Below are 9,433 nucleotides of genomic sequence, written 5' to 3' on the forward strand. Positions count from 1 at the left end.
AGATCTTTGCAAATGACATATCGGTCAAAGGGCTAGTATCCAAAACCAATAAAGAACTCACCAAACTTCACACCCAAAAAAACACAAATACTCCAGTGAAGAAATGGGCAGAAAACATGAATAGCCACTTTTTTAAAGAAGACATCCAGATGGCCAATAGGCACATGAAAAGATCCTCAACGTCACTTCTCATCAGGGAAATACAAATCAAAACCACACTGAGATACCACCTCACGCCAGTCAGAGTGGCTAAAATGAACAAATCAGGAGACTATAGATGTTGGAGAGGATGTGGAGAAACGGGAACCCTCTTGCACTGTTGGGTGGGAATTCAAACTGGTGTAGCCACTCTGGAAAACAGTGTGGACGTTCCTCAAAAGGTATTCCAATTTTTATCAGCATAGATTAGTTTTTTCTGTTTTATCACTTCATACATATAAAATTTTTGTGTCTGGCTCCTTTCTCTCAATACAATGCTTTTGTTTTTGTTTTAGAGAGAGAGAATGCACAAGCAGGGGAGAGGGGGAAAGGGAGAGAGAGTCTTAAGCAGGCACCACACTCCTCACAGAGCCCTATGGGGGGGCTCAATCCTATGACTTTGGGATCTTGACCTGAGTCAAAATGAAAAGTCAGACACTCAACCAACCAATTGGTTGCACCGCAATACAATTTCATGTGTCAGTTATCTGTTCCTTTTGACTGCTTCCAGGTGTTCCTTTGTATGAATATGACACCATTTTAACTATTTTTTAAGTTTTTATTTAAATTCCAGTTAGTTAATGTACAGTGTAGTATTAGTTTCAAATTTACAATATAGCGATCCAACACTTCCATACAATACCTGGTGCTCATCACAAGCGTACTCCTTTGTTCCCATCACCTGTATAACCCATCCTCCCACCAACCTGCAGTCTGGTAATGATCAGTGTGTTCTCTGTAGTTAAGAGTCTGTTTCTTGGTTTCCCTCTCTCTCTCTCTTTTTCCCTATGATCATTTGTTTTGTTTCTTAAATTCCACATGAGTGAAACCACATGGTATTTATTTTTCTCTGCCTGACTTATTTCACTTAGCATTTACTCTCTAGCTCCATCCATGTTATGGCAAATGGCAAGACTTCATTGTCTTTTATTTCTGAGTAATATTCTATTATATGTCTGGAGATATATATATATATATATATATATATATATATATATATATCACATCTTCTTTATACATTCATCACTAGAAGGACTTTTGGGATGTTTCCATAATCTCACTGCTATAAACATTGGAGTGCATGTATCCCTTGGAATTAGAATTTTTGTATTCTTTGGGTATATACCTAGTAGTACAATTGCTGGATCATAGGGTAGTTCCATTTTTAACTTTTTGAGGAACCTCCATACTGTTTTCCAGAGTTTCTACACCAGTTTGCATTCCCTCCAATGGTGCAAGAGGGTTCTCTTTTCTCCACATTCTCACAACACCTGTGATTTCTTGTGTTGTTAATTTTAGCCATTCTGACAGGGGTGAGGTGCTATCTCCTTGTAGTTTTGATATGCATTTACCTGATGATAAATGATGTTGAGTATCTTTTCATGTGTCTTTTGGCCATCTGGATGTCTTCTTTGGAAAAATGTCTATTCATGTCTTCTGCCCATTTTTTAACTGAATTATTTGGTTTTTAGGATGTTGAGTTTTATTAGTTCTTTATTTTAGATGCTAACCCTTTACCAGATATGTCATTTATAAATACCTTCTCCCATTCCATAGGTTGCCTGTTAGTTGTTTTGATTGTTTCCTTAACTTTGCAGAAACTTTTTATTTTGGTGTAATTCCAGTAGTTTATTTTTGCTTTTATTTGCCTTGCCTATGGAGATACATCTAGAAAAAAATATTGATACAGCCAATGTTAAAGAAGTTACTGCCTGTGCTCTCTTGTAAGATCTTTTATGGTTTCAGGTCTCACAATCAGGTCTTTAATCCACTTTGAATTTATTTTTGTGCATGGTATAAGAAAAGTGGTCCAGTTTCATTCTTTTGCATGCTGCTGTCTAGTTTTCCCAGCACCATTTGTTCAAGAGACACTCTTTTTCTCATTGGATATTCTTTTCTGCTTTATGGAAGATTAATTGTCCATATAGTTATGGGTTTATTTCTGGGTTTTCTATCTTGTTCTATTGATCTATGTGTCTTATTTTTCTACCAGTATGATATGTTTTGATGACTACGGCTCTGTAATATCACTTGAAATCTGGAAATGTGATGCCTCCAGTGTTTCTATTCTTTTTCAAGGTTGCTTTGGATATTTTGGGGTCTTTTATGATTCCATACAAATTTTAAGATTGTTTATTCTAGCTCTGTGAAAAATACTGTCAGTATTTTGATAGGAATTACTTTAAATGGGTAGATTGTTTTAAGTTGTATAATTTTAACTATCTTCTTGATAATCAACATTTGGGTTGTTTCCAGTTTTGAGCTAATTATGAATAAAGCTGCTATAAACATTACCATACAAGTCTTTATGTGGACATAAGCATTCATTTCTCTTGGGTCTGTTTCTAGAGTGGAACTGTGGAGCCACAGAGTAGATACGTGTTTAGCTACGTTAGAAACTGACAAACGGTTTTCTAAAGTTGGTGTAATATTTATACCTCAATCAGTAATGTGTAAGAGTGTCCATTGTTCCATAACAATTCTGGTGAGTAGGCAGTGCTATTTCATTGTGGTCTCAATATGTGTTTACAGAATAAGTTACTGGTCCTCTATAATAAATACTAAATAAATCTTGATGAAAATAATGTTAAAATAGTTATCCTGTTGTATTATAACAAGGGTTAACGTGAGATAGATATACATATATATATGTATATCTATCTCAACATAAACTATTTTTAACATTCCTGTTGTAAGGTGCTCAGAATGTGCTAATATTTATTTTTATCCTATTATTTATAATTATCATTAAAAGTTCTGTTGTCAAATACTTTTCAAAGCTATAGATCATTATCACAAGTTATAGATCATTCAATCTTTTAATTAAATATAGAAAGATTTTTATGGAAGGGGATACTATAAAGGAGTCATGCTTAACATGTAAGTTGTGAGTTGCTAAAATCCACACAGTTAAGTGCTGGAATTGAATCTTCAGTTCACATTCTCTAATTTTAAATACTCCATTTTCCCTGGTAAGTAACTATGCCTCTTTCTAATGACTCATGTTGACATTTTAGCTTTATTCAAATAATAAATATATTAAATATCAAAATGTTAAGAAGACAGAGTGAGCTCATTTTACAGATTTCCATAATAATCCAAGTAAGTTCCTTTCTGGGACACCACTTAGGTACAGAGAAATGGACTAGTTCACATTTGTAAATACTTTAGTTACAATTATTCTGTGAAATCAGGAATGGGAATAACAGAAACTTTACATAAGTGAAATTACATAGCTGGTAGTACATTATAGAAATAGAGTGAGGTGGAGAATTTAGAAAGTGTGTTATGAATTAAGTGCAGTAATTTAACTCAGGTAATATAGGCCCCACAAGAAGATTCATTTAATAATTTATCATACACATTTACCAGTAACTATCAAAATTGTCTATATTTGACTATACAGAGTTTGCAACCACTTGTAAAAGTATCAATTGTTTAAAATTACATATAGTTTTCAATGTAGGCTATTTTCACTGAATATTCAAATTAAAATAGACTTAAAATACATTTGCAAATCTTAGGTATAATTCATTAATCAGGGTGTTTTTTAACCTTTATGCATTAATACATTTATTTGTTTAACAGGACATATTGGATGCCTATGTATTACAAAGCACTGCCAGGACTCAAAATCAGTGAATTATATTCCCTACATCTAGATACTTAATACTATTCAGCTGCGAGTTTTTATAGAACAAGAAGTCTCAATTTCTTTATCTTCAGTGCTCAGTAGATAAATTCACAAAACATTATAGCTTTGGTACTAGAGTCCTACCTTTACAGTTTATTAACTGCAACTTTGGGCAAATTACTTGACTCCTTTAATAAGTTTCAGATTTTTTATCTTAATATTGAGGCCAGTAATGAAACCTGTCTCATAAGGAATTGTGAGCATTGAGAGAAATAATGCATATAATGTGACTGGCCTTTAATGTCTGTATTATGCTTAATAAATTATCTACTGAATAAATGAACCCATGAATCAACAAATAAATGATCACAAGCATAGTATGTGGCAATATCTAATAAATGATATAGGAGTGACAAAACAATATTTGGAAACTTCTTGACCTCCAAACTCACCAGTAGCCATAAGGAGTTAGACGTACTATCTGAGAGATTTGATTAAACTTTTCAGAAATATTAATTTGACAAGGATGTATAAAATAGACAATGTCATCTTATGGAAAGATAGGCTGGTACTTTTTTAAACTGTCGAGGTTATGAAAGACAGGAAAAGACAGAGGACTCATTCCAGACTAAAAGACACTGAAAGAGTCATGACAATTAAATGCAATACGTGATTCTGTATTGAATCCTGGATCAGAAAGGGAAAAGTGATGTGGCTGAGAAAATTTAAAGAGACTGTGGATTGAATGGTAGTGTTATATCAATGTTGAGTCCCTGACTTGGAGGTTTGAATGGCGGTCATATCAGAGAGTGTCCTTGTTTGAGAAACGCACATTGGAATACTTAAGAATGATGGCACATCATGTTTGCAGCTTGCTCTCAAATGGTTCAGGAAATGACTAATGATACTTAGTGTATGTACAGAGAGACAGTGAGAGAGGGAACAAATGTAGTAAAATATGAAATGTGATCCTACTGTGGAATCTTCATGAAGCAGACACTGATTTCTTTACAGAGTTTTTGTAACTTTTCTGTAAATTTTAAATTGTTTCAAAATAAGTCACTTTTTAAAAAATTTTCCAACAAGTACATTGGGAAATTCAACATTAGATATATTTATAAATCAATCTCAGAACTTACATTCAATGAAACCAGGACCTCTTTGATATTACAGAAAAATATGGACAACATTACTCAAAACAACTGCTCTGCTGAACTCATTTCAGGGGTTGGTTTCTATCTCCCACATGCAAGCTAGGCATCTGGACTCCAAATGCCTTGCTCACAGCTTCTTCAGGCCAACCCAGAAGTTATTACAATAGTAAAGCATTCTCTAAGTATTTAGATATGGTGGTGAAATGAGATTGAACAAAAGAATAAGGAGCAGATATTTTAAAGAATGAATCCCAGAAACAAGCAACTAATTCATATAATAAGTATAAGGGAGGAATTAAAGGAATGCTAATTACTCCAGCAAAAACAGCAAGTCAGAAGGAACTACTAGATTGATACTAAAGAAGATAAATTTGTTTTTAAGCAGGTTGATCATAAAGCAATTACAAGACATTCCAAATTAAACATCCAGCAGACTGTAGGAACCATGAGGCTAAAACCCAAGGATGAAATGGATTCTGTCTTCTAAATAAAGAACTAATAATATTTCTCCTAAGATTTTCAACTGCTATATATTACATTCATCTCTCAACCTGCAAGATCAACAAAGTTTTCACCATTGGTAAATTTGAGTGTTAAAAAGTAATAATGTTCTCATGTTGGGTCAAAGATTAATATATTTGCCTTGTACATGCGTTGGTTTTTATTACTGAGGTAACCAACAGCTGTTATTCATAAACCAAAAACCACTTTCACTAGTTGGATGTACTTTTTTATTAGAAATAAGAACATCCTATAATAGCTCAAAAATTCCCAGAACATTAGGTTCAGATTATCAATAAATTTAGAATATAGAAAAAAAAATTAAAAGTGGCTTAACTAGAGACCTGATTGTATATAGACAATCTTCTTTACGAATCACACTGTTAATCTCCTTATATAACAGTAGATCATGATGTTTAATTAACTGAAGTGCTTTCAGTTAGCTCACTAGATGATAAAAATAAATGAACAATGATAGTCCATAATTGGAAACAAATACCGCAGCAGACTAATCAACTTTTCAAAATAATGTAAATAAGAATGAGGAAACTTCACATAGTTACCCCGTCCGTATTCACATAACAGATCCATCACGACCTGATTACTGTTTATAAAATACTAACATAAGGATTTCTTTAAAACATTTATTCTATTAGTCACAGTCTAAACCAATATAGCATTCATTAGTCACAGATGCCACTAGTTATTAACAATTTCCTGAAGGCATTTTTACCCTTAATATCTGTTACATTTGCTGTTCATGCATTTTAATTATAAATTAAAAGCAATGCAAATGTTATAATCAGAGAAACATAGAATATTTCTAAATGAAACACTATATTTAAAATCACTTTAGTTTTAGAAATTCTTCGTATTACCTGAGCTGCATTACATCTAGTCACGTTACACCTGCAGGTGACTGAAAAAAATCTAAATACTCTAAATTTGTCATCACATAAAATCACATTGGCAAATATTTCTAGTGTGTTATACATATTGTATGATGGAAAATTTCCTCTAAGTATACATTGCTATAAATCTACTTTATAAGATCATTAAATATTCAATGTCATCAACTCAAGAAAAAATGAATATATTTGGAAGTTTCTTTTAATTTTTTTTGAACTTAGGTTTTGATAACCCTTCATAAATGAAAGAATATAAAATCACTGTCTTTGGTCCCTTTTGTAAATGATACATGGGCTATGACATACTTAGTATAAAGAAAATTGTTTATATACTTCATATTTATTGTTAATATTAAACAGTAGTTTAAGAAATCTTTGTTACATGGCTACTAAGGGCACTGTGCTGGCCATATTAACTATAACTTACTGTAATACCTTAATTAATTGGATGCCATTTCTGTGTCTAGAATGCCCTACCTTTTTATGTCTGCTCAGTGAATTCCTTGTCCTATCATGAGCATTAACTCCTCTCTATTTACTGCCCACCCACACCTAGATACTCAGTCACCTGCTCTCTGGTGCTAATATAATGTTACTCACTTCCATTTCAGAAGTTGAACGGTAATTGTTTATACATCTTCTCTCTCTCAAGAATGTGAATGTGTCCCGAGTAGTCACCATGTGTTGGTCATCTCTGCATACCCCATAGCAGCAAGACAAGCACCTGAAACACAGGAAGAGATCAAATGTTTACTGCTGCATAAAATTATGCACGTTAGTTGGCAGAGTATTTTAAATTTTAGTGCTCTCCAGAAACGCAACTTATTTTATTCGATTAATTAACAAATATTTGTGGAGCACTTAATTTACACAAATACTTTTTATATGTCGTCATGTTCCATTGCTTGTGAGTTGTCCCCAAATCCTTAAGAGTCTGTTACTCTAGCTTCCATTTTATAGATGAGAACCAAAACTGGGTTCACGGGTAACCTGACAACATGCCCAGTGCTTTTTCCTCTAAAGTCTTACAGTTGAAAAAAATGCTCCTAAATTATCTGCTTTCCTGCCTTACTGAATATAATGTGTTCAGTATAGTGAATTCTTCAGGAATTGGCCAATGTTCAAGCTTATTATCAGTTTATTATCTTCTCCAAAAATAGAACTCCCCCCCAACAAACCCTGGGGGGAAAAAAACAACTTCTGGTTGTTTCATCTTATTGTTTGAGGTTATCTACTACAAACTAATTGTTCTTTTTATAACTTAGTAGTTTCTCTTATTGAAATAATGTAATAGACTGCATTTAATTCAGAGGGATCTCAAGAGAATTATTTAAATGTTACTTTCTTTAGCAGATGTAGGAAGAAATATAGCTTTAGTTTGTTTCCAGTAGTCTGTCAGACAAAATGACAGTTTCAACTGATGCCCCCTCCCAGAGGCAGAGAAGACTGTAATTTGAGAACTGCTAGAAAGTCTTCCGTATCCAAAATCATCTTCCAAAGGCAGTGTCTGAAATCCCATCAATAAAGTTCCTTCAAAGGAAGTTAGCATTTCTTAAACTTAATTTCTATTAAGTAGAAACTTTATTATAGATCCTTCAGCAGTGATTTGAGTGATTTTATAGGAATGATGTAGAAATATGTTCAACCCTGAGACTGGATATATAAACTTTGTTGCTTATATCTTTTATATAACTATAAAACTGAAACCTATTTGTAAACTTAAAATAAAACTTAAAACTCAACAAGATTAAAGCAAACAACATTGATATGATGGATAATACTATGCTGAAACTAAATTACTAGTCCCAGTAGGAATTTGATACGATTTGCTAATCATGATTCTTTTTCTTATGACCATCTGCATGTGTATAATAACATGTATGTAATATTACTCTGTGCCATTTCTAAACCATATTCACTGACTCTAAAACACCAATTGTTGTGAAATACACCATTACAGTATTTTATGCATATTTCTCCTAGTCTACCTCACTCCCAGCCTAAAACAAAGTGATGCATACAATGAATACTGATAAAAAAAAAAAAAAAAGTAATGAAGCCATAACATTTCTGTTCCTTCAAGGAGGTTTTCTCCACTTCTTACGTTCTGCCTCTACCACAGAGGACCTCTTTACCTCTTTACTCTTAATCCAGAGCTAATCCAGGATGATGGTCTAAACCATCATCCTCTTGTAATTCATTCAGCAAACATTCATGGAGTAACTAGAATATACCGAGCACTGATTCAGACACAAGGGATATGAAAGTGTCCAGAGGATAGTCTCTGCTTGGTGGAGCTTCTTACACTCTGAAAGGAAAAACAGATCTAAAAATGGTTGTAAAATGAGAAATAATAAAATGGAGATGTGTGTATGACACAAGGTATAACAGAAGCAAAAAAGAAGGGAGAAGATATTTGCAAATATCCAATAAAGAGTGTCCAAAATATATAAAGACCTTATACAACTTCACACCAAAGAAATAAATAATCCAATTGAAAAAAGAGCAGAAGACATAAACAGATATTTCTCCAAAGAAGATATACAGATGGCCAATATACACATGAAACAATGCTCAACATCACTATATATATGTATATATATATACATACATATGTAATATTATATATTATTTATTATATATTATATATACCTTTTGAGAGGAGGAGAAAAAAGGCAGGAGAAGGAAAAAGGCAGGAGAAGGAAATACCCAGTTGAAGTAAATAGACAAGGAGTGTAATACTCATGACAACATTGTGTATTCCAAGAGGACATTGAATACTGACTGTCCAACTGGGTCTTTGAGATATTGGTAAAGAAGAACCTATTGACACAAAGAATTGGTTGTTCATGGGGCCTCTGGGTGGCTCAGTCAGTTAAGCATCCAACTCTTGGTTTCTGCTCAGGTCACGGTCTCACAATTCCTGAGATCTAACCCCACATCGGGTTCCGCACTGTTATTCCGGAGCCTGCTTGGAATTCCTCCCCCCCCCCCCCCCACTCTCTCTCTCTCAGAATAAATAAAATAACTTAAAAAAT

This window comes from Herpailurus yagouaroundi, unplaced genomic scaffold, assembly GCF_014898765.1.
Source record: "Herpailurus yagouaroundi ecotype Mexico unplaced genomic scaffold, PumYag 165, whole genome shotgun sequence".
Taxonomy (NCBI): domain Eukaryota; kingdom Metazoa; phylum Chordata; class Mammalia; order Carnivora; family Felidae; genus Herpailurus; species Herpailurus yagouaroundi.